The sequence below is a fragment of the Schistocerca americana genome, chromosome 1 (genome assembly GCF_021461395.2).
Source record: "Schistocerca americana isolate TAMUIC-IGC-003095 chromosome 1, iqSchAmer2.1, whole genome shotgun sequence".
NCBI lineage: Eukaryota > Metazoa > Arthropoda > Insecta > Orthoptera > Acrididae > Schistocerca > Schistocerca americana.
Genome location: NC_060119.1, coordinates 83,032,945 through 83,055,369, shown reverse-complemented (window position 1 = coordinate 83,055,369; position 22,425 = coordinate 83,032,945).

The following is a 22,425-nucleotide window of genomic DNA, read 5'->3' as shown; positions in this document are numbered from 1 at the left end:
GGTAACAGTAGTGGATCGATTCACCAATTCTATATACTATAGCTCAATGTCAATTTTGCAACTGGCTATGTACGTCCATGCATGGTGAGAGGTAAATCTTGAAAAGCTCTTCTGGTCTATTGAAGAGCTGGGCTACGCAGAATTACAGAACAGTCGCCGCTAGAGTTCTGGGAAACTTCGTAATTTACATCAAGAGCACCTGGTATTACAACAGGCCTGTCGTGTGCAATTAGTACAGTGGGAATTACTGGCCGCACTTGTTGAGGTGAGCTGCATCCGGGCAACAAGCTGCAGCGCCATGTGGTGGTCGCAGCCCGCTTACAGGGATAATAGTTCCAGTACACGCCGCAGGCAGCACTTTCCTCCTGCGTGAAACAGCCCTTATAAGACAGTGTTCTCGAAGGAGTGTCTTTTTAAATTCCTCTCTCACCATCGTGATGGTCGGAAGTTCCATGCAGCTTTTCGCGGATGATGCTGAAGTATACAGAGAAGTTGCAGCATTAGAAAATTGCAGCGAAATGCAGGAAGATCTGCAGCGGATAGGCACTTGATGCAGGGAGTAGCAACTGACCCTTAACATAGACAAATGCAATGTATTGCGAATACATAGAAAGAAGGATCCTTTACTATATGTGTGGTGTCACCGCCAGACACCACACTTGCTAGGTGGTAGCCTTTAAATCAGCCGCGGTCCATTAGTATACGTCGGACCCGCGTGTCGCCACTGTCAGTGATTGCAGACCGAGCGCCGCCATACGGCAGGTCTAGAGTGACGTCCTAGCACTCGCCCCAGTTGTACAGCCGACTTTGCTAGCGAAGCTACACTGACAAATACGCTCTCATTTGCCGAGACGATAGTTAGCATAGCCTTCAGCTACGTCATTTGCTACGACCTAGCAAGGCGCCATTACCAGTTTATATTGAGATTGTAAAACGTGTACCGTCAAGAGCGATGTACACCAATTATGGATTAAAGTTAAGTATTCCAGCAGCAACGTACCTTATTGGCTATATTAATTACATTGTCCTGTTCCAGACCTCACGCCAGTTTGCGTGAGCTTAAACGCGTGCATTTCGGCTTCCTCTAGCTACACGGTGTTGGCTCTTCTGCCAACACATCAATATGATTATATCATAGCGGAACAAACACTGGTAGCAGTAACTTCTGTAAAATATCTGGGCGTATGCGTGCGGAACGAATTGAAGTGGAATGATCATATAAAATTAATTGTTGGTAAGGCGGGTGTCAGGTTGAGATTCATTGGGAGAGTCCTTAGAAAATGTAGTCCATCAACAAAGGAGGTGGCTTACAAAACACTCGTTCGACCTATACTTGAGTATTGCTCATCAGTGTGAAATCCGTACCAGGTCGGGTTGACAGAGGAGATAAAGAAGATCCAAAGAAGAGCGGCGCGTTTCGTCACAGGGTTATTTGGTTAGCGTGATAGCGTTACGGAGATGTTTAACAAACTCAAGTGGCAGACGCTACACGAGAGGCGCTCTGCGTCGGGGTGTAGCTTGCTGTCCAGGTTTCGAGAGGGTGCGTTTCTGGATGAGGTATCGAATATATTGCTTCCCCCTACTTATACATCCCGAGGAGATCACGAATGTAAAATTAGAGAGATTCGAGCACGCACGGAGGCTTTCCGGCAGTCGTTCTTCCCGCGAACCATACGCGACTGGAACAGGAAAGGAAGGTAATGATAGTGGCACGTAAAGTGCCCTCCGCCACACACCGTTGGCTGGCTTGCTGAGTATAAATGTAGATGTAGATGTTTATAGTTTTCATTAAAAAAAAATTTCAACTACCAAAACATGTAGTACCCTAAACAAACAAATAAAAAACCTATCCAACAATTAAGAACATTCGTAATCTGCATTAAAACATAGTTTTGAGCGCAGATGATAAAAACTGACTCAGAATTAGAGGCTGCGGGTAGGATACCGTATGATATTTAAATTCAACAAGAACGACGACCTTAGTGTAGGTAGAATAAGATGCCCACTGTTATCATCCACAGGAATTACAGTGTCGTTGCTCCGTGATAATTCCTTTGAATTTTCCGCTCCTTTTATCTAACCAATCGATTCCGAGCACTCGATATCCTCCATCTAATCTATTACTTCAGACGGAAGAATCTTTGTTCATACTAACCTAAATGTGCACGTAATACAAGTTGATTCTTATTTAATGCAACGTCCGCTTTCCGCTACAAAATGCAATTGTCTGAAACCATCCGTCTCTTTTCGTACCACTCACTGTCCTCCGTGTTGACTGTATCAGCTCTCGTTGAGAGATTCAAGTTTTTGTTTGTTCTTTTCTTTTCTGAAATTTTACCTACCATTACAAAAATTTATTGAAAGAACTATGTGGCATATTAGGCTCAGTGGCGAATAGTAAACATGAACTAAACCAACGAAGACTGGTGGGAGATCTCTGCTCAACTACTTTAAAATCACGTATTTATAAGAAGTCTCCTGAGGCAATTTGAAATACACTCCTGGAAATTGAAATAAGAACACCGTGAATTCATTGTCCCAGGAAGGGGAAACTTTATTGACACATTCCTGGGGTCAGATACATCACATGATCACACTGACAGAACCACAGACACATAGACACAGGCAACAGAGCATGCACAATGTCGGCACTAGTACAGTGTATATCCACCTTTCGCAGCAATGCAGGCTGCTATTCTCCCATGGAGACGATCGTAGAGATGCTGGGTGTAGTCCTGTGGAACGGCTTGCCATGCCATTTCCACCTGGCGCCTCAGTTGGACCAGCGTTCGTGCTGGACCTGCAGACCGCGTGAGACGACGCTTCATCCAGTCCCAAACATGCTCAATGGGGGACAGATCCGGAGATCTTGCTGGCCAGGGTAGTTGACTTACACCTTCTAGAGCACGTTGGGTGGCACGGGATATATGCGGACGTGCATTGTCCTGTTGGAACAGCAAGTTCCCTTGCCGGTCTAGGAATGGTAGAACGATGGGTTCGATGACGGTTTGGATGTACCGTGCACTATTCAATGTCCCCTCGACGATCACCAGTGGTGTACGGCCAGTGTAGGAGATCGCTCCCCACACCATGATGCCGGGTGTTGGCCCTGTGTACCTCGGTCGTATGCAGTCCTGATTGTGGCGCTCACCTGCACGGCGCCAAACACGCATACGACCATCATTGGCACCAAGGCAGAAGCGACTCTCATCGCTGAAGACGACACGTCTCCATTCGTCCCTCCATTCACGCCTGTCGCGACACCACTGGAGGCGGGCTGCACGATGTTGGGGCGTGAGCGGAAGACGGCCTAACGGTGTGCGGGACCGTAGCCCAGCTTCGTGGAGACGGTTGCGAATGGTCCTCGCCGATACCCCAGGAGCAACAGTGTCCCTAATTTGCTGGGAAGTGGCGGTGCGGTCCCCTACGGCACTGCGTAGGATCCTACGGTCTTGGCGTGCATCCGTGCGTCGCTGCGGTCCGGTCCCAGGTCGACGGGCACGTGCACCTTCCGCCGACCACTGGCGACAACATCGATGTACTGTGGAGACCTCACGCCCCACGTGTTGAGCAATTCGGCGGTACGTCCACCCGGCCTCCCGCATGCCCACTATACGCCCTCGCGCAAAGTCCGTCAACTGCACATACGGTTCACGTCCACGCTGTCGCGGCATGCTACCATTGTTAAAGACTGCGATGGAGCTCCGTATGCCACGGCAAACTGGCTGACACTGACGGCGGCGGTGAACAAATGCTGCGCAGCTAGCGCGATTCGACGGCCAACGTCGCGGTTCCTGGTGTGTCCGCTGTGCCGTGCGTGTGATCATTGCTTGTACAGCCCTCTCGCAGTGTCCGGAGCAAGTATGGTGGGTCTGACACACCGGTGTTAATGTGTTCTTTTTTCCATTTCCAGGAGTGTATGTCGGTCGAAACAGGAATCATAACATCTCGATTCAGATAACTAGTTTCAATTAAAAGGCGATGTTTCAATTCCTGTTTTCCTCTTTTCTTTTTCTTCTTTATTCTTAATTCTTGAAATTACAATCCTCCAAGTTTAAAATAGAAAATAAATATTCCTTCTTTGGGATTGTGATATTTCCTCTGCTACAATAAACGCCATTAGGAGTCCAAGGTCTTCGTCAGTCCTTGCTGAACAGTAGCTTGCATTACTCCCCAATGCAAACAAAAGGAGATGATTAAAAACTTTTGCAACCGCACAACGTATTTTCTGCAGTATCTTTGTCGCGTGACCCAATGTTTTTCTTGCAGATAAGACTGAAAGTCCACTATGCCCGGAATGCGTGAAGCTATCGAGTAGTGAATGAAATGAGCCACGTACCAAGCGTACGACCGGCGTTGGGCTCCTGGAACATGTACCAAGTCCGGCTGCAAAATGACATTCAAGTCTATGGCGTTATGGCTCGTTCTGGTAATTGAATTCAATTTCTTCCTCATCCACAAACAAATTACCTTTTGATTTGAACAAACAAATCTATGTGTGACACTACCGGCAGGGAGGGTCAGGTGTCTAATGTGTAACTTCTCCCTCGTCTGAAACTTTTCATAGATTACATCCACTCAAGTGTGTGTAACATCTGCGGTAGGAATTTTTGAAGAAGATTCCGTCAAACTCTGCTCGAATTGTCGATACGTAGTTCCTGTAAGTTGGATGTATCTGTGATTTCTGAAATATTTGGTTTTATCCAACCGGCAATGCCCTGAAAAATCACGCGCGAGATTTTCATTTTCTCTTGGTGGTTACGGAAAAACTATTAGTCCTACAGAAAAAATGAACAGGAAATCCATACAGGAAATTTGAAGTATTTGAATTTTGTACGGGGATACGTTTTAGCTGGAACCCAATTGCTTCGAGTTACTCAAGAAAAGCGGGTCCTAAGGTCATATCTGCACTTTTTCTTGAATTCGAAAACTATGGCCTCTAGCGGAGCTCCACAGATCAAGCAGAACATTATAACCACCGACCTACTATCGACATAGACCCGTCCAGGCGATATCAGCCTCACCTGACGAGGAATGACTGCTAGCCAGACACAGGCACCAATCATGTAGTAAGACACTGGACTCGCATTCGGGAGGACGACGGTTCAATCCCGCGTCCGGCCATCCTGATTTAGGTTTTCCGTGATTTCCCTAAATCACTCCAGGCAAATGCCGGGATGGTTCCTCTGAAAGGGCACGGCCGACTTCCTTCCCAATCCTTCCCTAATCCGATGAGACCGATGACCACGCTGTCTGGTCTCCTTCCCCGAAAACCAACCAACCAATCATGTAGTGACCTTGCTGTCAATGTTGAAAACGGGTAAGGCACGCTATCTACCGGAGTTTGCCTGAGGGCACAATGTGATGGCCTGGAAGCTTGGCACGAGGATTTCGGAAACTGCACGGCTTATTGGGTGTGCTGTGTTGAGTGTCTTCAACACGTGACGAAACCAAAGTGGAACCACGTCCAGTCGTCTTCTGGTTGGGCGGCCACCACTCATTACAGATGTCGGACGCCCTAGTCTGGGCAGACTGGTAAAACAGGACAGACAGCGATGTTTGAAGACACAGTGCGCCGAACACTATCGGCGGGCCTCCGCAGCCGACGAGAAATGTATGTTCCAATGTTAACAGCACGATGTTAGCAACAACGACTGAAATGGGCGCGTGACCCGATACGTTCTCCATCATTCCAGTGGGAGGGTGCGAAACTCGTTTTCCAAGGGAACAGCTCCTTGACATCCGTACTGTAGGGCAGAGACAGACTAGCCGTGGATCAAGTATACTCGGGGCACATTCGTGTGTGCATCTGTGGGTTCAGTGGAGCTCATTCAGTGCACCATGACAGCCAAGGAGTATCGTACACTGGTTGCAGACCATGTGCATCCCTGCATGTTGATCATGTTTCCTGACGGCAGTAACTGTTTTCAACAAGATAATGTGCTTGTAGCAGCTCGTTAACCGTAGGTGCAATCCTCTTGCGGTTGCCACATCTCTAAGTTTGCAGAATAGCTTCTCTCGGGATAAATTGAGCCCTTGCTTATCTTGGTTTAGAGCACATAACCCGGAGAGCTTGTGCTAAAACCACCAACAGATCGAGTGGCTATACTGACGTCACTCAAAGCTATAACCGAATCTCATAACAGCGTACAATTTACGCTGAATTGCTAAGTTATTGTTTTTCTACACGAGAAAATATTACGTGTATATCTTCACTGCAAGTTCTCCGCAAAATCTCAAGAAATATCTGCGCTTATTCTTTGCTGTTGTAACTGATTTGGTTATTATCACTCGTCGCTATTATAGCCAAGTATTGTAAACTTCCCATGTTTTTCATCGTTGGTGGTACAGGAGCAGAAGTTCTTCTACATCTACATCACCCATCGCAAGCTACCTAATGGTGTATGGTGGAGGGTACTTTCGGTACCACTACCTGGTACCTCCAACCCTGTTCCAGTCGCGAAAAGTACGTGGGAAAATGAATGTCGGTAAGCCTCTATATTGGTTCTAATTTTTCGAATTTCTCCTCGTGGTCAATACGCGTGATGTATGTGGGGGGAAGTAATATGTTGTCCGACTCGTCCTGAAAAGTGTTGTCCCGAAATTTCAATAGTAGATCTCTCCGTGATGCATAACGCCTCTCTTGTAAAGTCTGCCAGCGGAGTTTATTTAGCATCTCCGTAACGGTCTCTCCCCAGCTAAACGACCCCGTGACGAAACGCGCCGATCTCCGCTGGATCTTCTCTATCTCCTCTATCTCAGACAGATGAACAATACTCAAGTATCTCGCGAAGAAGCGTCTTGGAAGGCACTTCCTTCGTGGATTTCCGTAAGATTCTTCCGATGAATCTGGTATCAGCTTTCCCCACTATCTGTTTTATGTGGTTATTCCACTTAAGGTCACTCTGGATGGTTACACCTGGATATTTTACGGCAGACACTGTCTCCAGCTGTTTGTCATCAATAGTGTAGCTGTACAGTAGTGGATTTCTCTCCCTATGTATGCGTCATATGTTACATTTATTTATGTTCAGGGTCAACTGCCATAGCCTGCACCATTGATCAGTTCTCTGCAAGTCGTTCTGCAAATTCGTACTATCTTCTGGCGTTGCTACTTTGGTATAGACAACTGGATCATTTGCGAATAGGCTTAGCATCCGAGGCTTTCTACTAGATCATTTATACGTATTGTAAACAGCAACGGTCCTATCACACTTCCCTCTGGTACTCTGGATATTGCCTTTACATCAGTCTATTTAGTTCCGTTAACAGCGACGTGTTGAGTTCTATCTGCAAGAAAGTCTTGAATCCTATCTTCATATGAGTGTGAACAGACGGCTACTGTGTAATATAGGATATACTCGTACTTATTTCAAAGAAGGTTTCTCGTCGGTGCAGATGCGCTAACCACTGCTCTAAAACAGTGCTGGAATCTATTCTCTGTTCGCTTCTTCGCAGCCTCCGAATGCTAAGCTAGTGTCTGCACTCAATGACTTCAGCCGATGAAATAGTACGTTCCCAAGCAGTGAAATTTCAACAACTTCCAGAAGAAAATGCGCATTAGTTTCCTAAATACGAGCAGTAAACATTTTATTTCAGGGACTATAACATCTGACACTGGTCAACAGCCTTCTTTTTATAGGTTCAACGAAGTAAACTGAGTCCATTTATCTTCTCTATGCCAAAGACAAACTGAACATCAGGTTATACCCATCTACAAGAAGGGTAGAAGAGGTAATTCACAAAACTATCGCCTAGTCTCATTGGAATCTGTTGTAGACTCCTATAATATATTCGAAGATCAAGCGTAACGAAGTATCTCGTACAGAACGGCCTCGACCATGCCGACCAGCATGGATCACTAAAATAGTAGGGACGAAATGTAACCACTTTGTATGCCACAACTTTGTAGAAGCGTATATGCTTACTTAATTTACGCGCTCAGTCCCCGAGGACGGCGCGCAGCTGCAACGCGCCTCCTCCACTGCATTCCATTTTGCACTTCCTGCCGCCAATCACTCTCTACATCGATCGGCGGGAAGTCCTCCTGGATTCGTCTCTACCGTTTCCCTTTGGTCTACAGAGCGACCTCCTTGAGCAGGGAGGAGAATCCATGGATTTCAAAGGCAATCGATTTTTATCCATCCAAACACGCTGTTGGGTTCTCACTATTACAATATTTTATCTGCTGTAGATGGCATCTACCTCACACTTATGCCGAGTCTTCCATTCAACCAAGATCTCGTCTTTTATCGGACCGTAGATATTTCTCAAGACTTTGATTTCACAAACGAGAAGATCATATGAGCCTTTCTTCCGGACATTCCAATCTGTGCAACGGGATGGATTAATGTTTTGTAGAGAGATTTTTTGAGAGATTGCGCACTTTGAAAATCTCTATGAGACTTAAATACGACTGGGTTGCGGCTTGTGTCCTCACCCTAACCCATGTCTCTTCTCTCACATGAAGCGTCCTCTATAAAAATTACCCTGAGATAAAATGAAAAACCCTTTTGTATGATCAAGTTCCAACTATCAATGGACGGATTGTGTCTCTTGAATAGACACGACTCCTGCTCATCACCAGATACTCGGTCCTTGATTCATTCGCAAGGGGACCGCTCTTGCTCGCTACCGTCTCCACGCTCTCTCTCATCCGCATCAGATGTTCCTTAGATTTGTACAAAAGGGCCACATCGTCGGTAAATACGTACAATAAGGTGACAAAAGTCATGGGACAGCGATATGCACACATGCAGATAGCGATATGTCGCGTGCACATTGGCGGAGCTGTCATTTGTATTCAGGTAATTCATGTGAAAGGTTTCCGAGGTGTTATGGCAGACGTAGGGAATCAACAACGCTGAAAGCGGAGTGGCAGCTGGACCTAGACGCATGGGACATTCCATTTCGGAAGTCGTTAGGGAATTCGATATTCCGAAATCTACAGTGTCAAGAGTATGCGGGGAATACCAAATTTCCGGCATTACGTCTAACCACGGACAACGCACTGGCCGACAGCCTTCACTTAACGACCGATAGTAGCGGTGTCTTCGTAGAGCCCTCAGTGCTAAGAGACAAAAACAATAAGTGAAATAATCGCAGAAATCCGTTAAAATTATATCGATGTGTTTTCGAACCTATCTTGACAATTTGGCTCGGTTATGGGGATCTTGGGTCTGTTAAGAATTCGAACCGCCTGGCGTACTTCACCATACGGTACTTTAATTCTTTTAGTTTGGGGAATTCCGAAGACGTACTGCTTTAGTGTGTAATCTGAACTGGTATACATATCAGTACGAAAACGTGAACATTTTTAAGTTAGGCTTCACCGCGTCTGTTACTGACATTAAACGAAACAACAAGTTTACTGTTACCAGTCACCGTTTTATTTTTTTCCACGACGCGTTTCGAACGTTTAAACCTCCATCATCGGGTTCATTCACATTAGTTAGTATAACATTTGTGTGTGTGTTGTGTTACGATTTTTGGAGGAACTTGTGGCACTACCTAGTGGAGAAACAAGATACTATTTTAGGATATGGTTTAGGATTACTTTTGACAAAAAATTAAACTGGCAGAAGTAAAGCCGTGAGTACCGGGCGTGAGTCGTGCTTTGGTAGCACAGTTGGTAGAGCACTTGCCCGCGAAAGGCGAAGGTCCCGAGTTCGAGTCTCGGTCGGGTACACAGTTTTAATCTGCCAGGAAGTTTCAATTAAACTGATATCTAATGGTAAACTTTAATAAGTAAACTATAGTACCTCCAGTGGTCACAGGTTCCTTTTGCTGTCGTAACACATCACATGTATACTGCCACATTTTTAAACAAATATGACGCCTGGAATCAGCTGGGTGCAAGGTTCGTATAGCAGAAGAGAAGACATAATCGCAAAGTGCAAAGAATATACATCGTAACAACATTATTACAGAATAATTGTTTAAAGCATTTGGAGGTGTTTGTTTTGAGGTGTCGAATATATGTGTGTGTACTTCAGGTGGTAAATAAATCCAATTTTGAAAAGTTAAAACAGCTAAATATTCGTACTCTTTTATACAATCAGGTGAAATGTTAAAATGGCTCAAACTTCATACTAGATAATAAAAATTAGGTGAAATGTTACAGACTTGAATTACAATGATCATATTGGCTACAGCAGTAAAATCATACATAGATAAAGAGAGAGAGAGAGAGAGAGAGAGACAGGACAGAGTGATTATATGAGAGCAAACATTTACATGGCAAGGAGTCCTAAGATTACATGTTGCATATATTAGCTGCCTAAAGGTTGGGGTAATACATTGGTTAATGCTATAAAATATGCATATAGATATACATTTGTGGCAGTAGTTGATGTACATACAGTTTGAAGCTGACAAGGGGTAAAAGTTGTTGGTGTGATGAATTATCTGTGAATGAGGTCAGTCTCTTGTACTCTTGGCGGCTGTCAATATTTATGGTAAATATTAGGATGTCATGTGTGTGTGTGTGTGTGTGTGTGTGTGTGTATTTTTAAGAGTGTAGGCAGTTGCTGAAAACAGAGATGATACTATTGTAAATATTTTCATTTATGTCATTTAAGATGGATTCTGGTTGTTTCATTTGGTGTTTGTATATTTGGTGTGTTTCAAGGATATCTAGTTTTCTGCCTTTTGGTTGGATGTGTAGGATGCTAATACTTGTGTTGTTAACATGGTGTTTCGTTTCATGCAGGTGGGTAGCTATTGTTGATGTGTGGTATTTTTTGTTTTTTTAATACTCCCATGTGTTCCTTGAACCTAATCTCAAATGATCTGCCTGTGTGGCCTATGTAGAAGTAGTCACAGTCCAAACATTCAATTTTGTACACACTTGTGTGATGAAGTGGGTTTCGTGTGCCGATGTTGTGGGGTAACTTCTGTCCAATCTTGTTGTCTGTTGTAAAGGATATGCTTATGCCTTTCCGTTTGAAGACATTGGCAATCTGGTATGAAATGTTACCCAGAAAGGGGATTGTATGGAAGATGTTATTTTCTTTTTGTGTTGTGATTGCTTTCCATTATTGAATGTTTTAGGGTGTCTACTATGGAGCTGTTATAGCCATTTTCAATAGCTGTTTGTTTTATTATTTCAATTTCTTGATCACGTTTATCTTCTGAGAGTGGTAGTTGGATAGCTCTATTAATCATCTACCAGAATGTTGCCATTTTGTGTGCTGCAGGGTGGCAAGAGGAGTTGTGGATTGTGGTATGTGTTGTGGTAGGCCTCCGATAAATTTGAAACTTATGTCTGTTATTCTTTATTGTAATGGTAAGGTCTAGGAAATTTGTACTGTCATTTTTTTGGTGTTCAACTGTGAATTTTTGTTTTCATGGGAGTTGTTGAAAAACTGATTCAACTCACTGATGTCATCTTTAGTGCCTTTGATTAAAATGATGGTATCATCTACATATCTGTAGTAGTAGATCATATTTTTGAGGAGGTGGTATTTGCAATTCAGGATTTTGTCTTCTAGGTTACTTATAAATATTTCTGCTAGCAATCCGGAAAGATATGAGCCCATTGCCAGACCATCTGTTTGTTTGTAGATTTTATTGTTAAATTTAAAATAGTTGTGTGAAAGTGTGAATTCAAGCAGGTCCATTTAATGTGGGTTGAAGGTTTTTTTTGTGTTTATGTAGGTTGGCGTTGATTATTTGTAGTGAGGGATCTATTGGCACAGAGGAATAAAGGCTTTGTATGTCAAATGAGGCAAGTGTGGCTCCATCAGGTACTTGTATGTTTTTGACATATTGTGTGAATTCTGTTGTGTTTTTAAGTGTTGCCCGCATCTCGTGGTCGTGCGGTAGCGTTCTCGCTTCCCACGCCCGGGTTCCCGGGTTCGATTCCCGGCGGGGTCAGGGATTTTCTCTGCCTCGTGATGGCTGGGTGTTGTGTGATGCCCTTAGGTTAGTTAGGTTTAAGTAGTTCTAATTTCTAGGGGACTGATGACCATAGATGTTAAGTCCCATAGTGCTCAGAGCCATTTGAACCATTTTTTTAAGTGTTCTCTCATTATTGAATGTGTATGCTTGTTTGAGAATTCTGAAGAGTATTTAATTGAGCTTGAATGTTGGGCTGTCCCTACAGTTCACTATGGGCCTGATGGTGGTCTCATTTTTGTGTATCTTAGGTTGTGACCTAAGTCAAGGTGCTTGTGGGCTCGTTGTTAGAATGTTTCTTGCTTCTTGGATGGTGAGTAGAAAGTTAATGTTGTTTGAAATGTGTTTAATCTCCTATTATATTTTGGCTGTTGGATCTTTATGTATTTCAGTAATGTTGCTGGTTTGGAAGAAGTCTAAAGTTTTTTCTATGTATGTTGTTCTGTCCATTACAACAGTTGTGTTGCCCTTGTAAGCTTTTACAGTTATTGCGTTATTCATGTTTAATTTAGTCTTAATGGTACGTGTAAGGGCTTCTTCTCTATTCTTGTATGCTGGGAATGGTTTTGCAATTTCCTTTTCAATGATTTCGTTAATTTTGTGGCAGGCTGATATTCTGTCAGTCTGCTTCTTTAAGGCGATGGTCGAGATCTGTGTGACACAAGTGATGAGCTTCTCTTGGTTATTTTGGTCCAGCGGAGCTTGAACATTGTGTTTTAAGCCTTTGCAGAGTAGTGCCTCTTCTTCTGCAGTGAATATTATGTTCGTGTTGTTGAGGAAAGGCGTGTATAATGTATGCTTCCTTTGGCTGTTTTGGTTCAGTTTGGGAGGTAATTGTTGCTTTAAAGATTGGCCAGTTTTATCTTCTGTGTAGCTTTCGTTTTCTGTACGATGAACTAGGTGTACTCTTTGACTTTTTTGGTTATGGAATCATGTTCTAATCTATGAAGCAACTTTCCCAACTGTAATTCTGCATTATAAAGCTGTGTGTTGAACATTTGTTTTTTTATATAAAGTTCTTTCAGTTCATTTTTCACCCAGAGTTTTCGTGCGATCTCCAGTGTTTTCTTCGCAGTTGTCGTGTTTGTTTTGATGTCAATCTTGACATAATTTGGGATAACGTTATTCTTGAGACAATTCCTATTGAAGTGTATGTGTTGTGTCGTCATTGTGACCTATTCTGCATTGTTTTTGTACTCGAAAATAGCCTTGATTGCCTGACTGGGCAGATTAACTTTAAGTGCGAACATTTTTAGGTTAGGTTAGTTCTCCTCCAAAAATCGTAACACAACATACACACAAATGTAATACTAACTAATGTAAATCCACCCTATGATGGAGGTTTAAACCTTCGAAACGCGTCGTGGAAAAAATAAAACGGTGACTGGTAACAGTAAACTCGTTGTTTCATTTAACGAAAACGTGAGTTGAGCGCATCTTTGTGTGCAGAACCTTGCAGGCCAAAGTGGCCGAGCGGTTCTAGGCGCTTCAGTCTGGAACCGTGCGACCACTACGGTCGCAGGTTCGAATCCTGCCTCGGGCATGGATGTGGATGATGTCCATAGGTTAGTTAAGTTTGAGTAATTCTAAGTTCCAGGGGGCTGATGACCTCAGCTGTTAAGTCCCAAAGTGCTCAGAGCCATTTGAACCATTTGAATTTGCGGAACCTTAATATTTCTCATGCCTAAAGATCCCTGTTCCCGGTATTTTCGGATGCACGTGTGGTTTATTTTTTACCTAATAATGACGGATAGAATAAGAGTATTCTTGGACGATTGGATATAGAATATACGGCAGCAGCAATAAAATATTTTAAAGTGGCTAAAATTTCACTTGCTACAGCCATGAAACACGTTGCCTTCTGGATTGATGACAGCCACAAATCTAACCGCAGATATAGAGGACAGGCCAGTCCGTCATCTTTTCCCGTTACGTTCAAAAGGCTTCCCTTTAATAGTCAAAGATCTGACGGAGCTGGCATTTCAATTCACTATCAAAGGACGACGATACGGTAGGACAGGCTGTATTCCAGTCAAGCAGAAAAATCCTGAAACGTTATGCGTGAAATGCATGGCTTCTATCTTGAAACTAAATCTCGGGAACCCTGGAAAATGCAAGAAACGTTTTCACGAGATAAGAAGAAGATGATGAAAGTGGTTATAACGACAACAAAAGAGCTAAAACCTAATGAATCGTGAAAGTTCAGTTGAGCTGTGAGATCCCCCTCAGTCAAGGAAAAACTGCTATTTCAACTTTATACTGCAACTAAAAGAACTTCAGAATGTATTAAGTATTATTTCATTCACCAACAACTAAAATAATCCAATCAACATTTGGCTGAGTGATGGTTCAGATCCCCGTCCGGCCATCCAGGTTTAGGTTTACGTGATTTCTCTAAATCGTCATAGGCACACACTAGGATGGTTTCTTCGAAAAGGTTACGTCCGATTTCCTTCACCATCCTTTCTTAATCCTAACTCTAATGACCACGTTGTCAATGGGATATTGAACTTTGATGTTCCCTACTACCTTCAACAAAATAATAAATTAATTTCAGATTAAAAATAGGAGTAAATAAAAAGTTAGAACTTAAATTGAAATCTTTTTTCTTTCAACGTGCAGACAAAGCCCCAAAATAATCATACGTATACAAAGTACATCAGATGAAGTATTTTTCTCTGTAATTTTCAAGATATTAAATAAAAGCAGACTTATTTATGTAGGTAAGCGTGTAAAACGTTAGTCTTTTTGCGGAGTCATGAACATAGTTTATTCAGTTATTTTCCTTGAGACTTAGAGAAACGAGTTACAGTCTTTTAAATAGCACGTTTTTATATCGTGTACGGCTCTGACATTTCCAGTTAAAGGTTTCTTGAATTTAAACATTAAAAAACACAAGTTCAAATTCCAAACGCTTGTTTTATTTATTTTTTTTATTTTTATTTTTTTTTCAAAACATGTTTCAAGTTTATGGGAGCTATAACTCATGAAATATATTATACCTTTTTGTAACTTGAAAGCCGATATTTTTTCTACAGTAGTAGGTAGGATTTTTGCGATATATTGTAATTTCGATTTCTGGTGAGCGTTTTTATAACGACTTTTTCATCGAAAAATTTTAATTTTATTTCAGAGCACCGCCATTTCGTGAATTTTTTTTTTTAAATGTTCCTATGTTCTATGTTAGACAGTGTCATGAGATTCAAAGCAGTTTTTGAAACTTTGTTCTAGGTCGGAAACTGTGACTTTCATATCTCCCACCAACTACTCTCGCACTCCGCGAAGGCCTTTCATCAGTGTCGTGTCGCGTCCTCTAGGTGCAAGTTTTTACTTTAAAAAATATCATTAACGCAATTTTAAGCGTGTACAATAAACGTCTAAAGTCAGTTTTGTAATTTATTGAAAAAAAAAAATGAATCCTGCATGTCGGTTCCATTATCGAGCGTCACCCTAGTCTCTGTCCCCACTCCCCCGCCCCCCCCCCCCCCCGCCCCCCTATCAACGGGAGGGGACGACGCATGCTTCCCTAGATTATTATACCAAAGTGGCACACTATTTATATGTCTACCTATCTAAATAAATATTTCTTTCGCTTATTATTTTGTCAGTTACAGAGAAAAACACCTTACGTGAAACACCCAGTATATACACGAAAATCTCAGGAAATATATAAGAGCAAATAAATGTACAAAAGAAGAGAAAATCCAGAAAATTTAGTCGGGAGCACAGAGAAAATTTGGGAAACATCTGGAGGAAATTGCTTGCACTTAAAAGTTACTCCCGTGAAAGTCTTCATGTCACTATGCTCAAAAGACATGTCGTAGGATCCGTGTGTAATCGTTAAAACAGTCAAAAAAGGAAATTTCATACATACGTGTAATATGTGATACCCAATTATTTTCGAGAAATCAATGCATTAATGATTTCGTTCCGTTGCAGATTTACTTGTGGAGGAATACGCTTATCAAACGCGTTCAGATCAGTCAACCCGACAATGAATTCTTGCGACGTAGTGGTTGCCTGTGACTTGGAACGAATCCAGTCGCACAGAGGACAGGAGCGGTCGATTTCAGCTACGGAAACGCTTCCTACCTTTTACTGAAGTTTGTACGCGTGTCAGTTTCTGCATAGAATGATGTACAGTCTTTCATGTTTGTAAAAGCCGAGATTCAGTCATACGTTATTTTTGAACCGCAGCTTATTGAAGCGGCAATAGTACTGGTGATCGAGAATAAAATCAGAACGGATAACTCAATTTATCAGGTCATCCAACAGCATTTAATTTCGTTTAATACTTACGGCTTTCTTATGATTTCTCTTTCAAAGAGTCTAATGCCGCAATGGAAGTGATGAAAAACTCCTGTTATCTGCTATAAGAAACATCAGATGTTCAAATGTGTGTGAAATCTTATGGAACTTAACTGCTAAGATCATCAGTCCCTAAGCTTACACACTAATTAACCTAAACTATCCTAAGACAAACACACACACACACACACGCCAGAGGGAGGGCTCGAGCCTCCGCCGGGACCAGCCGCACAGTCCATGACTGCTGCGCCTAACACCGCTCGGCTAATCCCACGCGGCTAAGAATCATCATCCACGACCTACTCTACGAATTATAATTGTTATTATCTTTACTATTCTTTTCCATCACCGCTCCCCGCATGGCTACTTAAGTATTCTTGTCTGTCTTACGAAGCCTTCTTCTTTTTCAATGCAGTCTTTCGTCGCCCGTTCTGTTTTATACCTGTGAATTTAGCTCTTCCGCAGTATCACATTTAAAATATTCCAGTTTCTTTTCTTATGGTTATCTTTTGATATTTCATGCTGCGCTGCATTGAATAGCTTTAGGTCAACATACATGGATTGTTAAGTACGTGTAATGATCCAAGATCAACGTCAGAAAGTCGGTATCGGTTGCAGGTAAGTTATTGTAATAGATCAAGTTCGTTAAACGTAATTAAATTAAGTGGGTGGATCGACTGGCATGAAATCATTAACCGTTGGGAAGACATGAAACGATATCAATGCAGACCATTCAGATGTACTGAGCAGTCGACATAGTGAATTCTAAGTTTATGCCAGACCGGGGCTCGAAACCAGATTTTCTACGTACCGAGAGCACACAGCTAAGCGATCGCGTTATCTTGAACTATTCTTCATGCGTGCAAAACACTGTCGTTGTCACCGACAGTTCTCTCCATCTATGACCGTACTAAGATTATGATGTGAGTGAGTCATTTAGATATAGTAAAGTAATAATCGATCTTCTTCCAACAAACTATGGGAAAACTTGAAAGAGACAGTTAGATCAGAGACCGCTAATGCCTGTTATGAAATTACATGAAAATAACACAGTGAGAGTAAGTAGTGGGTATAGCTGAACAGAGAACTTCGAAGTGAATAGGGATCTGCGACAGGGTTGTGAGCTGTCACCGCTCCTCTTTAAGCTGTACGAGGAATCCTGTACACTTGGCATAGAAAATGCATCATAGATGACAGCAACATAGGTAGCCTGCATTTTGCAGATTACAAGACTATAATAGTAGAAGATGAAGATGATCTTAGCTATAAGAGCTTAAAGAGGAATTCTGTAAGGCTGGCCTGAAGTGGAACATGAAGTGGTATGAGTACTTGTCTGTTGAAACGGAAAAGTGTATAATTTGGAGATAAATAGAGAAATATTTGTAGGTGTGAAAAAAGCAAAATACCTTGAAATATTATTTAACAAATAGGGCACAAGCAACGATGAAAGAACTAGTAGGATTAATGAAGGACGAGCTATAACAAGGTCAATAATGAACTCTGTTCTGTTTCACAAAGAGTTAAAAAGAACAACGAAGAATATATTGGACTACAATCCAGAGTATAGTTTTGCACGGAGCAGAAGCATGGGATGTCAGCAGAAAAAAAGAGAGAGAGAGAGAGAGCAGAATAAACTGCTTGTCGCTGAGATGGAGTACTTAAGACGAAGCTGAAGCCGTACTAGGATGTATATGATAAAAAATGACTTAAGCTGATAAAGGATGAAAATGGATAGGCATATTCGTGACGACTTCCAACAAAAGCAGCTGCACCCATGTGAATAGAATGGATGAAGATAGGATGCAAAATAGGGTACTATGGTGGATACCAACCCAGAGGAAGAAAAGGGGTAGCCCACGACGCAACTGGCAAAATGATGTGGAGGAGGCAATGTAAGCAAGGAATATGAATGTTGAGAAGTCAAGACAGAAGAAGATGGCAACTGGGGCCGGAGAAGCACCGCCTGCTGTGGGTAATCTGCAAGAAGAAGAAGAAGAAGAAGAAGAAGAAGAAGATGATGATGATGATAATGATGATGATGATGATGATGATTAAGTAAAGTAATAACTGATGTCTAGTACAAATGTGATATCGGGACAACGTTTATGGCTACTATTAACAGGCAACAACAATTTTGCAGAAGTTCCAGAACGACTTGTTTTTGCCTCTGTTTGATGCTGCTGTGGCAGTCCCGTGTAAATAAACAGAGAAGAAGACGATAAACAGTTACTCAAAACTTATTTCTGATGAAAGTTCTGCATGACCTTTGGTATAAGCTGTAACTCTCTTATTCGGCTTTCATCTGGTATTCAAATTACATAATACTTCAGTTTATGCTGAGCAACACTTTTGGCTACAACAGAGCGTAAAAGTTACGAGGGCGTACGAGCAAGTCTCTGGTGACAGTCACTGAATTTAATGCATGTCATTCGACAACCCCATTTCGTATCGAGTTTAGCGCCCCTAAGAAATTACTCCCGCCAGTGAGAGTTGTAAGACTGCGACAGGAAGCCGTCTGCAGGGCCTCTGCTGCTCAAGTGGCGGAGCGCCGACTTATCTGCAGAAGTTAACGGCCCGGAATTCTCTGGGGCGAGACGCGGAAAGCGGAGTCATTTGCGACTGTTCGCTTCTCCGCCACTGTGGGCCGCGGGATAATTTCTCCCGGAGCAATTAAAACCCGCATCGTGACGGCTGGCTCTTGGTGCTCTGCTGTTTTCTCTGCCGTCGCAGCCCCCACCCCCACCCCCACCCCCACCCCCTCACCCTTCCTGCTCGCGAGTAACGAGATCGGCAACTTTCCACTCCCAGACGCCAGCAGCTCTTTCCGTGACGTTTATTCACCCATTTGTCTATGTACTGCGGTGACACCCATCTCGCCGACCGATAAATTATCTCCTTTGCCATTAGGAGACAACACAATTCTGCGGCACTTTTGTCACTTTGATGTAGTCTTCATTCCACTGCGCATTTTCCACAATTGTAATAAGATTACGGCTTCCTCATTGAAAAAGACCTCTATCAAGAAGCGTCTGTTTTCTGATTTTTCTTGCTCTCGACAATAAAATTATTTTCTACGATTAACTACTACCAATTTTAATATCGTTATCTGCTGGACAGCTCGTTATTTGAGGGAGAAACTGCTATCAATTTTCGTTTTAATTTCCGTTACAGTTTCAGGCAATGGTAACGCAAGCTTCCCAGAACAAGATGCGCTTATTATGCAGCAAATTGGGATTGGAGTTAAGAAATATGTTGCTTAAATGGATAGTGTGGAGTGCTTTTCTGTTCACCTATGAATGCTGGGCGTGGAAGAAGAAAGGAAGAGACAAAAATAGTTCAAACGGCTCTGAGCACTATGGGACTTAACATCTATGGTCATCAGTCCCCTAGAACTTAGAACTACTTAAACCTAACTAACCTAAGGACATCACACAACACCCAGTCATCACGAGGCAGAGAAAATCCCTGACACCGCCGGGAGAAAGAGACAAAATTGAAGCTTTCGAGATGTGGGTTTGGAGGTAAGTATAGAAAATAAAATGAGTAGACTGACTGATGAGCAGTGAAATAATGGAAAGGGTAAAGGGACAAAGAACTCTGTTAAACCAGGTTATGAAAGGGAAAGCAAACTGGATGGGACACATACTGCGAGGAAAATCAAAATGGTTCAAATGGCTCTGAGCACTACGGAACTTAACATCTAAGGTCACCAGTCCCCTATAACTAAGAACTACTTAAACCTAACTAACCTAAGGACATCACACACATCCATGCCCGAGGAAGGATTCGAACCTGCGACCGTAGCGGTCGCGCGGTTCCAAACTGCAGTGCCAGAACCGCTCGTCCACTCCGACCGGCCGAGGAAAAGGAATTGTAACAGCAGCTTCAGTGGAAAGACAGAAGAAAATAGGAAGGAGAAGGATGAAAACGATGGATGAAAAAAGAGGAAGATATGAGAGTACGGAACAGTTAGTCTGGAACAGGATCAGATGGAGATGGAACGGGTGTCAGGAACTTACCAATAGGCAGAACACCTTACGACAATGACCTTTTCAGCAATTTTTACACACATATATAATGGATCTAAACCTGATTATTCAACAGACATATGTGGCATCTAGTGTTCAGTAGGCAGATGTTCACAGCAAATTGTGACTTAAATTGGTTGGTAGCTTTTATTTTCATCGCTTCCGTCCTCCTGCTAATATTTCATAGGGTGCAATAATCTTACTCCATTGTCAATTCACTCACTAAGGAATACACTTTTTATCCTATCTCAGCCTAATTTGTAGTTGTAAATATGGGCATGATGCCTTATTATGTCTTACTGCACGGGCCGTATAAAGCACAAATGGTCAAATATACAGTTTAAATCTTCATGTCTGATTAAAACTGTATGCAGTATCGACTTCCGAATCAAGAGCATCGCCTTTTGCGAGCAATGCAATGTGAGAGCATTGGCGCGAACAGTAATTTTGCAGGTTCGATCCCCGATCCAGTACACAACCTTAATCTACCACGAACCTACCTGTACAGTGAAACATTGATTCTGGTTCGAGATTAAACAATAAAATACATAAATCTGTAATCAGCAAACATTTTCATAAAAATTTACTGTTAAGTACCTCTCGTTTGTAATGAAGAATTTGATGAGTGTGGGAAGTCTGGCCGGCCGGAATGGCCGAGTGGTTCTAGACGCTACAATCTGGAACCGCGCGGCTGCTACGGTCACAGGTTCGAATCCTGCCTCGGATATGGATATGTGTGATGTCCTTAGGTTGGTTAGGTTTAAGCAGATCTAAGTTCTAGGGGACTGATGACCACAGAAGTTAAGTCCCATAGTACTCAGAGCCATTTGAACCATTTGGGAAGTCTGGTACTAATACAAGATGTCACAAAAATATTTGTCAACTCGCGGCCTGCCATAACTGCTAAACTTGTATTCAGAAGTAATATTATATGACTTTTTCGAGTACTCCAAATACATGACGATATTTCGAAAATCAGCAAAATGACCTGTAAGAAAGTGTGTAGTTGAAGAAATTTGACTGTTTCAAAGTGATGTCCAGCAAGGAAATGGCGGAGGCGTAACGTGGAAGATCTGAGTGGGTACGAATGCTGACATCTGCTTTGACAGCACTTTGCGTGTAACGCCATATTACAGAAATTGGAACTGTGACTATTATCTTCAACAAGAGTATCAACATCTACATTAAAAGCCATGATGTTTATGCTAGGCTCAGTATCCAAGAAAACTTTGTATAGTTAATAATGCCTACACCCTGTTATTGACTTAAGAGTTATACCTTTACTTTCAAAAAAGTGCATACAAATTTTAATCGATGAACGAAATAAGTTGTCTTACTTGTGTCAATGACTTAAGAAGGAAGTTAATCAAACTTAAATGGCTAACACTGAATGCATTCAAAATATCCACCAAGCTTATGTATCTGTAAAACTCTCCATTTGTTTGCAGTCAACGTTTGAAGGTTGACACATCTGAAGACTTCAGAAGCACGAGTTGCCTAAGAAAAACGCCGTATGTGAGGTACAGTAGGTGGACAAAAACATGGAAACACCAAAAACACAACACATTGCCGTTCCTGATACAATGAAGGAAACCCGTTGCCATTCAAAACAGCTTCCAGTCATCTCCGATCTTTATGGTTTTCAAGGGAAACTTACACCATTCTTCCTGCAAAATAGTGGCAAGTTCAGGTGACGTCCCGGCCGGTGTGACCGAGCGGTTCTAGGCGCTTCAGTCTGGAACCGCGCGACCGCTACTGTCGCAGGTTCGAATGCTGCCTCGGGCATGGATGTGTGTGATGTCCTTAGGTTAGTTAGGTTTAAGTAGTTCTAAGTTCTAGGGGACTGATGACCTCAGATGTATAGTGCTCAGAGCCATTTGAACCATTTGAATCAGGTGACGGTGGTAGAGGTAGGTAGCGACCACGCACCCTTCTCTCCAAAGGAGATCACAAAGACTCAACAATATGCAGATACCGTGGTGGCCAGGGGAGATCCGGCAATTCATCCATGTTCTCACAAAGCAGTCCGAGACGATGTGAACTCCATTATGAACAGGGGGCTCTGTCTTCTTGGAACGCAGTATCACCACCAGGAAACAAACAGTGTACCATGGGATCGACCTGATTAGCCAAAACGACCGCATAATCCTTGACAGCAGTGCCATCTTGCAGAGTAACCGCGGGGCCATTG